This window comes from Cajanus cajan, chromosome 4, assembly GCF_000230855.2.
Source record: "Cajanus cajan strain Asha chromosome 4, NIPB_CcT2T_4, whole genome shotgun sequence".
NCBI classification, from domain to species: Eukaryota; Viridiplantae; Streptophyta; class Magnoliopsida; order Fabales; family Fabaceae; genus Cajanus; species Cajanus cajan.
Genome location: NC_138520.1, coordinates 75,033,474 through 75,049,258, shown reverse-complemented (window position 1 = coordinate 75,049,258; position 15,785 = coordinate 75,033,474).

The following is a 15,785-nucleotide window of genomic DNA, read 5'->3' as shown; positions in this document are numbered from 1 at the left end:
AACATTCATCGTGAAATACATCTTAGTAATTGGAGAGATAAGATTTTTACTTTCAACTAGTTAGAGACAGGAGATGATGCATTTATGATTATTAGAGAAGAATTTGATGATATGTTGAAAATTTAAAATTAATCATCATTACTATCCACTTAGTAATACTTAATTTAATTCAGAACTAAAGAATACTTAAGTTTAAAAATAATTATTTCAAGTTTTTTTTAAGAAAAACAAATATTTGGAAAATAAGTTATATATTACAATAATAGCTTAAATTTGTAAAAGGCTTTTTATTTTTAAAAAATAAGTTGTTTTTCTTATATCTAAAAATTGGAAACCCAACAATTTCTTTTAGTTTAATGATGACACATTATTAGTGTAAAAAAAATTAACGTGGTCATTGGTCAACCTATTCAAAAATTACAATTTATTTGAAAATTTACAATTTATATGACTTTTAAGTTTTAATATAATTATTATAAAAATTAATAAATTTATCATTTATGGTGAATTGTGATTCAATAATAATGTAAAATAATTTTACGTTGTCAAATATTAATGCATCATTATTAAACTTTTTTCTTTTACCTTAAAGTTGATTTACTTTATAAAAGGTGATTTTTGTTGTTGTTGTAACTAAACAAAATTAAATATCTTAAAATCATTTTTTAAGCAAATTTATTCAAAGAAAAAAATTATTTTGATTATAATTAATTATAATAATAATCAATTATATGTATAATTGATTATCAAAATGATATAATTTGTACAACTTTTCAAAACACACATTTGGTAGGGCAAAGTTTATTTTTTAAACCAAAGATTATGAAAGCCCATGGTGTACACACGCATTCAAAAATATTTAACACAATTGGTAGAGAGTTTGATTCTTTAAGTATATAGATAAAAGTTTATTTCTATGACCTTGATATAAAGATACGGTTAAAATCTAAAGCTATTAAAATTAGTTGAAACTAGTAAGCTAATTCGGTCTATCATGAATTTGAACTAGAAAATCTAACATGTTTCAATTTTAAGAGAAATTTAGCCTAACTTTAATATTGTAATTAAAAAAGACAAGATACACTTTAATATACAATTTTAAAATAAATCATCTCTAACTATTGATAAATAATATCTTTATATATTAAAAAAAGTGTATGTCTATATATATAGATGAAGTACATTTTAACCATCTAACAATTAAAATTAAAATTTTTTAATATATAATATTTTGTTATATATATTTAAATCGATGCAGAATTAATAAATTAAAATATTAAATAATTTTTAATTTTTTAAAAAATTATAAACTTAAATTATATATTAAAATTTTTTAATTGAAAGATGAATCGTTAAAATTTAATATTATTAAGTGAAATAAATTTAGTAAAACTAATATATATTTTAACTATTAGTTGTTGAGCATTCACGAGGTGGGCTTCAGTCTCACGTCTGATACAGTGATAATGAAAATCTCTGACATGAATAGTGCCATATTTGCCAAGTTGCTTGGATGCATGTTGGAAGCACGTTTTGTGTATCAATTAGAGAAGCAAGTGGTATGGAATTTCACCAACTCACCAAACTCAACTTGCTTAAAAAGAATCAGTATCACATATTCAAAGACAAAAGTACAACGTACAAGTGGTGCTCACTTGCTTGTTGACCTCACTCCATGTCCTTCTCTTCCATCTCCCTTCAACTAAACAAAGAGTACACTAAAGATGAAAACATTGTTAATTCCACTCACTTGTGTACTTGTGTGGATCTTTAACAAATTTTCAAGTAGTGTACATTGATTGTACTTTGTATGCATCTGGTGTAAACTCGACTTTGTTATTTAGTATAATCCATATAATATAGTGGGTGAATTAGGGTCTTAGTAATCGAAAGTCGTTAATATAAGAAATTTGGTAATTGCATTTTTCTAATTAAGAATCTAGCTTAATCCTTGGTGTTAAATGTTAAGTTGTAATTGGAAGTATCATTTTATTTTTTTTATAAAGATTGATATCATAGAAAGATAATCAATATCAAGTATAGAAATAAAATGTAATTATATTACTGACATAAATACTCAACTACATAATACAATTAGTTTTCAACATACAACACTATCATATAACAGCCACATATCAACATGGTATATGAATAGCACAACAAATCATTTAATATGAACAACACTACAACATGGTAGCATATCCACATAACAATATAGCATATGCACAACAAATCAACTACATGGGTAGTCACACATTCAATTAAGAGATCTCTTACAACATATGTGAACAATTTAAGTAGTTTGACTCTATCGAATCAACCACAACATGACCCTTTTACACCTATTAAATCAACAACCAATTTGGATATAAATTCATAGCAACATGGTTTCTCAAATTTCACTACTTAAACTTGCCAGTATTCTTGTCAAGGTAGAATAATGTGGGTGTAAGTCTAGCACAACCTTAGCATGAATAACTAAGTCTCTTATGAGATTAGTTCGCCAACTACCTTCAAAATACTATGTCCCTTCTAGTACTTAGGGATTTTGGCCTCCAACATTGCACATTACTAAGTTTGGTCACTATATACATGTATGATTTGACTTAACTCTCATATGGATCAACATTAGTCACTGTATAATCAATATAACATAACCTACCCCCTATATTATGATGACTTATAGATGGTATGACTCAATCTTGCTCTCATACCACATCAACTAAAGTCCTAGAGGAGATTCAACTATCCACCTCAAAAGTTAACTTCTCAAAAAGTGTTTTCAACAATTAAACTCGTAGACCACCACAACAATGTCTTCACAATAAGATATTCAACTTTTTAAAACACCTTTTCCTATAGTCCTAAGTCAATCAATACAACACAACTTAATGTCTTAAGCATTCTCAACATCATCACTTCAACATTTCAACAATTTTATCATCAATATGCATTATCCTAAATCAATGTAAGAAGAACTAGCAACACATATCAACATACAATATGTAAACAACTTAAATTACACACACCATATTCAACACTTAGTCAAATAAACAATACCTTCCCATTAGGCAACCCATGTCCGACACCATTCTTCCCGAGTTTGACATCATTGAGGCTAAGAGCCTATGGTTCACTCACGCCTGATGACACCACTCAACCAACGCCCGATGTGAATGAGATAGAGAACCCTTAGGACAATCACGCCTAGCATGGTTAAACTGATACCTAACCTTGTTCAGGTAGACAACTTCTATCTTGATCATGCTAAATGCCACTCAACTAGGGCCCAACATCACTAAGTTAGAGAGCTCTCATTTAACTCACACTTGTCGCTACCAATCCCACGCTCAGTGTTAGTGAGGTAGAAAGCCTCTGGCTTATGTCATGCCCATGGTTTTGAAGTTGCGTCCATCACAATGATGAATTTTGTACTTGGCAGAAGCTCAATTTTGGTTCTCCACACCTAAAACTGTTAGGGAATCCAAGCATATAATGTATGAAAATATTCATAATCATCATAAACAGCTTGAATCCAACCAAATTATCAACATGCAACTACCAAATAACTATAATCATCAAATTCACCACAATATGCTTCAAACACTAAAACTAACCATACATCCATTTCATATCAAGGAATCCAAGACAACATATTTAATAAAAAATCAACTACATTTAACTTCATCAATCATCAAGGAAACAAATTGTAGCCTCCCTTACCTTTGAATCCAAGAGAAAAGAGAGGAGAAGGAAGAAGAAAATGGTTATTCTAAGCTAGCTCCACACCAACTACAATTCTTAGCCTCTAAAACTTAGAATATCCACTCCAACAACACAAACTCAAATATGAAGGAAATTCAAACACTAGATCAATAGGAGAAGAAAGAACTCTCAAGTTCCAAAACGCTTCTCTTTAACTTTCTTAAGAAACTGAACTTATAAGGTTCACTTCTTAAGAATGATCTTATATACCTTCTCCCTTATAGGTCAAACTTGACCTTTGTCCAGATAAATTTCTAAACAATTAAAATTCTTGAGAATTTCTAAATTTTCAAAATTTCTCAATATTTAAACAATAAAATCACCACAATACACAAATCAATAAAACCAAAAATAATTAATAAAAATATACAATATTACATAAATTATCTATGTGGTCCCTCTATTTACCTTTAAGATTCAATTGGTCCCACTGTTTTTTAATTGTTCAATCTGATCCCCTCATATAAAAATATTTAATGTTATCCTTCCATTTAAATTGATACTAACAATGTTAATGAATTTAAAAAATAGGTAATACCGAGTATTTTTAAAATTTAGAAGATTAAATTAAATATTTTAGAAATAGTAATACCAAATTGAACATTTTCAAAATATAATGATCAAATTGAATAATTATTTTAAAAAAGGGTAAAAAAAATTAAATAGATTCAAATTTTGTATTTATTTAGACAAAAAATGTTAAATAAATTATTATTCAATTTAATTTCACTAATTTTAAAATATTTAATTTAATCTTCTAAGTTTTAAAAACTGTTTATTGTTACTTTTCATTCAATTTTATTAATGTCGTTGATGTTGATTTGAAAGAAAAGATAATATTGAATATTTTTTAAAATTAAATTATTTAAAAATAGTATAACTAAATTGAATATTGGAAATGAAAGATGGAGAAAAAGAATAATTTAAAAAATTCTATAGCAGTTTTATTTTATTATAAATGACACGCAAATTGACTATAATTACTAATCGATAAACCCCTCACTTTCTATCAAAGATTAAATATTCACGTTAAATTTAAAAAATTATACTCCTAAGAAATCACAAAAATAAACTTTTGCCAATTAGTTAGGTATATATCAACCAGGTTGGAAACATAATATAAATGATTGATAACTTTTTAAAATTAAATTGAAAAAGATGTAATGAAAATTTAACCTTATTGCCCGGGACAACGATACCCTTGAGTACGGTTAAGGTGAAAGACAATTTCATTTTCAGAGGTGCACTAAATTATTTATAGTCCTTATAAATATAAAAATAAAATTTATATAATTAAATTATATAAAAAATATTATAAACAATAAATTAATCACCAAAAAAATTAATCGATTGATAGGTTAAATTTTTATTTCTCAACAAAAATCTATCTACAATTTTGAGAAAATTTACCTATAATTTTAGCAAAATAAATAAGTGATATTAAATATAAAAAGTGATATATATATATATATATATATTATTAACTTATTTTTTTTTTATTTTTTTAGTCTAAATCTCTTTCATTATTAATAAATAAAGATCATCTTAAACTTTCATTTTTTTTATCTTTAATTCTTTTTATTATCTATTTATTCTCTTAATCTCAATCTCTTCTACTCTACTAAAATTGCAATCAATCTTCAAACCTTCATTTGTTAGTTGCCAGAAAATTCGTTGCTGACATGATGTCATTATTGATATTTTTTCATTAAAATAAATTGAAAGTTCAAAGTTTAAAAATAAACAACTAATAATTCTATTATTTGATTTCATTGTCATTTATTCATTAAATTTTTTTATTTAATTTATAGATTATAAATTTAGTTGTACTTTGATTTTTATTTAACATATTTTTTAAAGAATATTTATTACGAAAGAATTACTGATGTTTTTTAATAAAAAAATATAAAAAGAACAAACTTAATTATGAAGGCATTTTTTTTTATTTCGTCCAAGAAAAAAAAACTCAAGACCAACTCTGGAAGTTGATTTTAAGCAAAAAAAAAACTAAATAAATAAATATAAAAAAACCTCTATGATAGAGAGATATTTAAATAAATAAAAATAGAAAGGTATATCTCTCTATGTAAATTAAATTAATTGATCATGACTATGTTGGTCAAAGTTTGAAGTAGCAGTATGCATGATATGTCCCATTTCAATGATTTCATTAACTAGCATAACGTTATTTTTTTTACTTGTTTAAGTAATAGAAATCAAATTTAATAGGATATCCCTAAAGAGAAATATCAATTAAATATGTATACGTAGTTTATAAAATCTGAAATCATCCTCACTAAAAGTTATAAAGAAAGTAATTATATCATCTAAAGATTAAATAATAATTACAACTTAAATGCATTTGAACTAAAATCAAAATATTTAACATAATTTTCTAACTACTCCAAATTCCTGATGTCATATTGGTATAAGAGTTTTTCGCATGCATCTAGATTTCTCCCTGCTCCTTCCAAGATTGAGGATCCTCATCTGCAAAACATATAAAACATATCAACAAATAAACAGGGAGTGAGAACAATCTCACTCTGTAGAAAATGGGTCACAACTCTCGAGATCCCATCCCTTCACGACAAACAAATATAATAACATCTTTTAATACTTCTACTTCTATTATAACATCATCAATGTCATTCGCAAAAGACATACACATAAATGCAATGCAATGTGCACTTACGCTAAATGTATGGGGTACTTGACCATCATCATTGAGAATATATAGTTGGTACTAAGTCCCGAGTTAACCTTAGGCTACCAACATAGTAGTGTTCCCACCAAAACACCAACAAGTTCCTACCAGAACCACAAAATCATGCAAATATGATGCATGTCACAACCATGCAAATGCTTCTATATTAATACATCATAATCATCTTATAATTCATCGTTTCACCAACATCTATATTCATCCGTATTAATTGTCATGCATTTTGATAATAATTATCATTCATAGAGTATTCATATACATTCATCATCATATAATTCACCATTCATCAACATTTATATTTATCCACTTTGAATGTCATCCACCAAGATAAAAATCATCATTCATTAGGTATAAATGCATATATACATATCCATCACTACATAATCAATTGTTAGCATCATCATATCATCATTTAAAATATCATAAAAGAGTCTCTTGACAATCTACGTCGGGCTTGGGAACCCACGCTCGGCTTTAAGCCGAGACAGATAGCATTCTGACCAACTCACGTCTGGCTTAATAAATCCACGCCCAACTTAAAAAAAACAAGCCCAACTTTAAGCCAAGACAGAGAGCACATATCCATATTGCGTCTGGCTTAATAAAGTTGCGCTCGACTTTAAGTCGAGATAGAGAGCACTCTGGGCACTTCGCGCCCAGCATGGGCATTTCCACACCCAGCTTTGGGCACTCGAGCCTGGTGTCACGTGCGATCCAACATCCAAACATATCAACATCTGAGAATCTACTCAATTAATTACTTTAGAAACATTTGGTCATCAAATAGAATTCATATTCAGAATCTACTCAGCAAATCACATTAAACGCACATAAAAATTTATCAAACAAAATACTTATGGAATTGGGGTCAATCTCCCTACCCTTCATGCATACACCCAATTCCCAGAGATGAGTGTTCTCACTCCTTCCCTTACTTGGAAAGATGTAAGGTATTAGATCTACGCCTCTGACTCCTCTCCGATGATTCCTTTTCCATGTTCTTTAGATGCGTCCTCTTTAGAGCACATGACGTCAGAAAACGTGAAAAATGAAAAATAATGAATAATAATCCCCCTTGTCTCCTTTTCTCTTCTAATATATCACTTTTATTTCTCTAAACCCCCTATTGTCTTAATTATTTCTAGTACTCCTGTGTTTGATTAAATATATTAAAATGTATAAAATAAAAATTATAAATCACAAAATAAAATAAAATCATTATGATCTTCTTAATTATTATTATTATTAGTCGTTTCATCTCAACTTCATTTTAAATAAAAAAATTAAAAAATTAATTATGTATTAATTATAAGATTATTTTATTTAATGATAATAGTTTAGATACATATACTTCAATTATACATTTTATCTCCATATTTATAATATTAAAATGAATATAGTATTTGGTTAATAAATCAGTGTCTGATATGATACTCCCTCCATTTTTTTTCATAGTCGTTTTGTCAGAGTTTGTTATTTTTTTTTCATTGTCATATTACTAAAATCAATGAGTTATTAATTTTTTTCTTCTATTTTTACCCTTAATAATTAATACATGTTTCTTGAACAATGTGTGTATTTATTTTTAATGTCTACCTAATTTTTCTCTAACTACTCACATAAAGTTAATGTGCATTTATAAGAGCAATATATTCTCAACAAAATACTATAAAAAACAAAAAAAAAAAAAAGACAACTATTTAATGAAATAGTTCAACAGTCTAAAACATGCAAAAAAAAATAGAGGGTAAAATAGGAAAGTAAGTAATAAATATTTTTGAAAACTAAAATATCAATGATTTTCTTAAGTCCCGTGCAAAATCTTAAACGACTATGAAAAAAAAACGGAAGGAATATGTTATAAGGTCAACCCTGTAGGGTCAGCGGTGGCATGAAAGAGTGAATTTGGGGTAGCAATCAATTAATATCATTCTGGTGAATGAAGTCAAAATTTAATGTGCCTTTAATTTTTAAGCCACTTGGTAGTGTTTTATGGAGGACCGCATAACTTGTTGTCCCCTTTAGCTCCCATTTCTCTATTTATTGCTTAGCTACCTTAGTTATATTATACATGACTTCTTTATTGGTACCTCTCTGGTCTAGTGTATCAAATAATGCTACAATAAAATAATTATATTTACACATTATTATTATTATTATTATTATTATTATTATTATTTTCATTATTTTCTTTTTCATAGTATTATCTTTTATTCATTAAAACTTCATTGACAGTACTAAAGTCCAAAACTAAGACTTTACACATACTTCTTCAACCTCCTATAAATTAATTTTTATATATATTAGAATAATTATTTTAAATAAAAGTGTTTTCATGAATCATTTTCAATTAAAGCAACCAAAGTGTTAAGCTGATTTTTTTCAAGTATTTTTAGAGATTTTTGTAAACTCTCATTTTTAATTTGTATTTTTATTTTTAAATTAAATTTTAATATTTTAAAATTATCAAAAATTAAATAAGTTTTTTTTATTACAATATAAATTATTTATAATAAATTAAAAATATAATTCATATGCTAAAAATATTTATTTATGTATTAAGAATTTTAGATATGATATAATTTAGATATTTAAAAATACTATTTATTATAAATTATGACTACATAATATAAGCATTTTATCTTGTATGTTGGATAGGGTAAAATACTAATTTACTATATATACTACTGAAATTATTAGTACTATAACTTTGTAAAAAGGAATTGTCAGTGAAACATAATATAGTGTGTTATGTGTATTTAGTTTTCCATTAGTACACACATTTTAAAACACGTTTAACTTAATTCACAACTATAAGGTCATTGGATTAAACGTCTATTTCAAGCTTTTTTTTGACGAAAAACCACACACGCAACTGTAGAACATACGCACAAAGCATGTTCAACTGAATTCATAAATATAAGGACAAGTCTATTTCATGCATTTTAATGGAAAGCCAAACACACCATCACAAAACGAAACGCATTTAAAATCACATTCATCAATATTATAAGGTCATTGGATTAATCTACATGCTATCATATATATATATGATATAGCCTACGGCTGAAAGAAACAACAACACTGTACTCACGTGAATCATAGAACTTCCATTTTACTTCATCGTGAAGTGATTACCACAATAGCACATTTTTGGATTACCTTAATTATTCTAGAATTTATTTATTTTTTTCAAAAACCTTCTCCATCACAGGATTAAGCTCAAGTGCTCAACAGTACATTGATATGCGTATTAATAGTGAAAAATAAAAACACCTATCAATATACGTGTTGCCTAATTAATTTGTAAATATATTTGGAATTAGAACGGGATATCTTAAATAAAGTTTTTTTAAATAAAAAAGATTATTAAATATGACTATACAGGTAATTTTACTGTTGGTATAGAATATTAATATTAACAAAGTCAATAAATAATTAATACTAATAATATAATCATTTGTAGAAAGAAAAGAATATCGAGTATATCTAATTAAAATAATAAATCTTTTTAAAATTATATATATATATATATATATATATAATCATATAAAAGAATATTAGAAAGAGTTTCAGTTTTGCAGATTTAACACTTCTTTTTTTGGCATATCAAAATTGTCTTTGTTCATCAACTTGTCTTAATTTATTTGAGTGAATCGTCAATTTTAAGCACTCAATATCTTTCCAGGGTGTTGAATTTGATGGTTTCACTTGCTCCACGTACACCTGTACAATTCCATAATTGTCAAACAGAAAACTATCTTGTAGCCTTCTAGGTGCTTGGAATATTTCTTCTCCGGAGAATTAAATGAATTGGTATTAATAAAAAATTTATAAAAGTTAAGGTATTCATTTAATTTTATTTGCCTTTAGTTTGGTTCAGTAAAAAAATCAATTTAGTAGTTATGTCATATGTGCATGAAAAAAAAAAAAATTTAAGTGGTTTTTCGATGTTTAAATCCATTACACCACCGTGTAGGTGTAGCTAATAATTGTTTATATGACGGTAACATATGCGTACTGTGCACCGGGATTATTACAAATATACACATGTATTTACATTGGTGGCATATTATCCGCTTTGGGTTCAGTGCTCACGATTTGTTTTTGAACATCATCCAAAAGTTTTTTACCAATGGAGACAACACACCTCTTGTTTGAACGATGTGAGACTTTGCTTGCATCGTCGAGCCGGTCACACCTCTTGTTTGAACGATGTGAGACTTTGCTTGCATCGTCGAGCCGGTCACCTGATTAGAGCCTGTTGTGCACCGAGGGTTATTGCACACACATACACATGTTTCCATGTTGGTGAGATATTGTCCGCTTTGGGCTCAGCCCTCGCAGTTTTGTTTTTGGACATCACCCAAAATGTCTCTCTACCAATGAAGACAATTGTGTGTATATAAATTAATGTCTATCCTCTTGTTTGAACGATGTGGAACTTTGCTTGCATCCCAATACGTACAAGTATTATAAAAATCTTCTCATATTGTTGTTTTTAGGGGACAAATGATTTTTTTTCTTCTTCTTATTCTTTGTGTTGAAATTCATAACTAAAGAGAAATAAGAGAAAAATAAAATAATTTGAAAATTAATGTATTGAAAAAGTTTAAATATTTTTTTAGTTTTTTAAATTTATTATAAATTTTTTTTTATTTCTCAAATTTTTTTTATTTTATAATTTTAAAAAAATTTATTTTAGTGTCTTAGATTACAAACTATATATTTGAAAGTAACAAATTGAGACAGTTATATAACATCAATAATGTTATGTTTTTTGTAATGACCCGTCATAATCACTGCTGTATGTGGGATCACCACTAGAATTATAAAAGTTTAGCTAACAAATATATAGACATATATAGAATATTAATATAAAAGTGTCATCATTGTACTGATATAAATAATATACATGTATATGATACAACAATCTTAAAGATAAACTATATAACTTAGTGTCGGTCGAGCACAACTATATCAACTATAATAGTTGCATTGATACCAACATAAGGTATCAACAACCTCCAAGCAGCAACTTCTTCAACTTAACCTTGATCTGCTCATATGCAATGTATGATCATAACAGTCTAAACCATATGAAAAATAAAAGGGTAAGCTAGAGTTTGAAAACATGTAAGCATAAAAAGCAATTCTACATCATACAACATCATGTCACAAACATATATGGAAGCTAAACACTCCAAAGCTAACATATATCTCACCCAAACTATGTCTAACAAGACATCAAACAACGCACATGAACACACCACAAAATACATCATATGTATACACCTCAAATAATGTGTCGTCACACATTCACTTATAAAAATCTTCTAACAACATGAGCAGTTTAAATGACTCCACCATATCAAATCAACCCAATCATTTTCTATCCAAAGCGCCGACTCGATCACAGCAAAATAGGATAACAATCTTTTCTTTGGTTTCTTGAGTTTTGTCACTTACATTAGAAAATTCTAGTTCCATTGTTATAAATGGTACAATTAGGTATAGGCATACTACGACTTTGGTATGTATTACCAAGTCACAAGTGGAATTACCCCACTAGTCATCCTCAAGAAACCACATAACTTTTCTAGGTACTTGGTTAAAGATTGTAGTCCTTGACCCTCTACCTTACTCAATCACTAACTAAGGATTTAGAGGGAACATCAACACACCTCAAAAATCCACTTCAAGAGACACATCTATTCAATAAGGGTTTTTCAATAGTAACCTACTTAAGCACCAATCCAAAATTACCTAATGTGGGATCCTTAGTTTTTTATATTATAAATCTTCTCCTTAGGCTCTAAGCTAGCCAACTTGTCTTAATGTCATACTATCCACACCTCACCATATATCATTTATATGAATCATATCCAGTCAATATATATAGAGGTCAACAACATCATACATATATGCAACATACATATGTTCATCATCATCCAACATCATATAAACATCTACATATGTCATATCCAATCAACATATATAAAACTACAATCTTCATATTTCATACAACATGCAATAAAACTCATACATCTGCTCATGTTCATCACACAACATTAATTCCAAAACACACCCATCAGCTAGGCATTTGTGCTCGACACAACATATCTCATGCTCGGTGGCATCGAGGCAAAAAAATCTTTGCCTCGTTTACACCCAATGCCATCCAAACTGCGCTTGACGTGACCAAGTGGAGACCCCTTGGGACCTCACGTCTAGCATGGCAAAACTCACGTTCGACCTCATATTAGGCAGAGAGCCTTTGTCTGCTCATGCCCAACAACATCTTAGTGGTGCTCGAACCCAGGTAGGGAGCCTCTATCTTGATCACGCTTGGTCCAACATCACCAAATCAAAGACCTTCCCTTACTATCATGCTCGACACCATTCAAACTATGTCTGACATCATTCCAACTTGAGATAAGTCTTTCTCCTCGTGCTCAGCGCCACCAAAATTATATAGATAGGATTTTTATGTGTATGTGAGTGCTGGATAGTGGATACACTTTTTATTTTTGAAAAAACAAATTGATATTCTGCACTATCGATTAAGAATTAAATTAAAAGAAAAATATATACGTAACGACAACAAAAAAAAAATGCACATGACACATGTGCAACCCAATTAAAAATTTAACCAGTTATGCAACCGTTTATTACGTAATCAATGGAAGGATCATGTTGTAATGACATCATGATGAATCCAAACTCCAAACATAGAAAGAGTATATAAATGCTTTTATGAAGTATTCTATAAGAACTTGTCATTTATAATGGATAGGTTTAGTAGTGAAGTATTTTACATTCACATTTTAAAAATAATTTATTTAATAGAGAATCTATCGTGTGTAAAAATTCACCGGATTAACAATAGTGGCAATACCACAAAGCAAAATTGGTTTTTAGTTTAGTGCACTAATGATACCCAGCCGTGGCAGAAAGAAAAAACTAAATGGAGGAAAAAAAAAATACTTACGAGGACTAAAATAAAATCGTGTAAAATATGAAGGGACTGAATATATATTTTAATTATTTAAATTTTTTTAACACTAATATTTTAAGTTAATATATGCTTTTAATTTCAAAGAAATAATCTACGGCTTTTTTACATAAAAATGTTTCAAAACTAGCCACTAAAAACTAATATATGCTTATAAGATGAAAATTCTGATAATCAAACATTATTTTAACTTTAATCTACATTTGATTTATATATCAAATCATATAATTAATATAATAGATATCAAACGAATTCACATCATATCAAATCAACCATATTTTTCAAAAGGAAATATGTTTGATTAATACATTGAACATTTAGTAGTAATTAACTAAAGTTTTATTATCTCAAAATCTCTTATTTTTTTTAATCTTTAGTTTAATAAAACTATGAAGAAAGCTCTTCTGTAAATAGTGGCACCCCATTATCTAGTTCACTCATTACTAAAATAGTGGTGGAAGATTATTTAATTTATTTATGTTATTGTTAAGATCTCGTGGTCCTCCATTTGCTTGCATTGTCGGTCTCCCAAGGGCACCTCTTGCTGTGATTCATAGTCAGGTCAGATCAATGCCACATTGCAAATGGAGACAAACAAAATATCTCGACTCACTTTCTTTTTCCTTTAATGTAAAAATTACAAGTGATTCGACTATTGAACAATATTTGTAAAATAGTATTAGATTATAGTCAATCATGATTTAATTATCGGGTTGTTGATGCATAAACAACTTTGGATACAAGAAAGATGATCGACTGTTTTAGTTTAAATTTAAATAGACAACATTTTGGTAATGCTATGTTGTTACGATTTAATACTCTTATATGTGTCTCCTTTAATGATACCTTAATATGAAAAAAATAATAATAATAACTTATATTGGTTTTCTTGATAACTTGCAACCTTTAGACTTTTCCTAGAAATTTGTATAAATTCTAAGATCATAAATATGAATTATTTATCGGTGTTACTGTTTCGTCTTCCCAAATTATTTGCTAGAAAATGCTTCAAAACTCAAAAAGATTAATATTGTTATTTTTTAATATAATATTAATTTATTTTGTATAATTTATCTTTCATAAATTATTCAACTATTATAATTAAGTATAATGCATTTATTAAGAAAATAAAACTATTTTAATAAAATTGTACTAGCGACAAGTGATACGTCTAAATATAAAAACTTAGACTGCAATTATTTTGAAACAAACAAAATAATAAACTTGTAAGTTACTATAACGAGAAAGTCAAAACTTGATTGAACTTGCAGAAATTGATGCCACATTTAATTTTTCAAAGTTAGGTTAAGGCAAAGATAAACTTGTTTTTTAAATATCAAACTATCTCAATTAAAATTTACACGAACGAATATCATACTCTATTGGAGAGAGAGAGAGAATTTTTTATTTTTATTTTTTTGCATTTATGAGTGATTGAGATACATAACTTGCCTTAACGTACGTAATTATAAATTAAAATTAATACGTATAATTTGACTTAATTTGCACCGAAAAAAACTAACTATATTTAACCTATATGAATGGTAATTAATAAGAAAATTGAACTAATACTTATAAAATCATATTTTTTTTAGTAATTATTATAAACTTTGATTTTTTTAATTTAGTACTTGGTGAAAAAATTTAAACTCGTTTGAATTAATAATAAAATTGAAATAATACTATTTTTTTATCCATGTAATATAATAAGGGATAATTAATGGTATTATACATTTTATCCATGTTAAATGGGGCCATTTAATAAACTTATCATTATTAAAATGTTGAAGGTTTGGTAACAGGCCAACCGTAAACAATGATGTGTTAGTGACTTGTGACTTGTGAAAGCATGGTGACCCAATTTTGCGTTAAACTTGCCATCTTGCCCTCTAGGTTGGGGGCCAAAGATAAACTATGTTCTGTAACAATGAATTATTAATGAAACACACATTTCTAAAATATTTTAAGGTTTAGAATAAAAAAGTACAACAGCAAAAAGAAAATCATATATAGGGGTTGATATCATGGTAAAAAAATTGAATGTATAATTTTTTTATTTATAAAAAAATCAATAATTTTAAGAAACATATCTATATAAATAAATTCCACTATAAACATATATATAAATATCATTTACTTAAAATTGCAGAATTCATTTACTATCTTTTAAATAATTAAAACATTTACTAAAAGCATTGTCTTAACTCGTGTAATTTTTAACTTAACAGTTTTCAAGATCGGCCAAAAGGGAAGAAGGTTGAATATCTTAAGAAGTTAAAT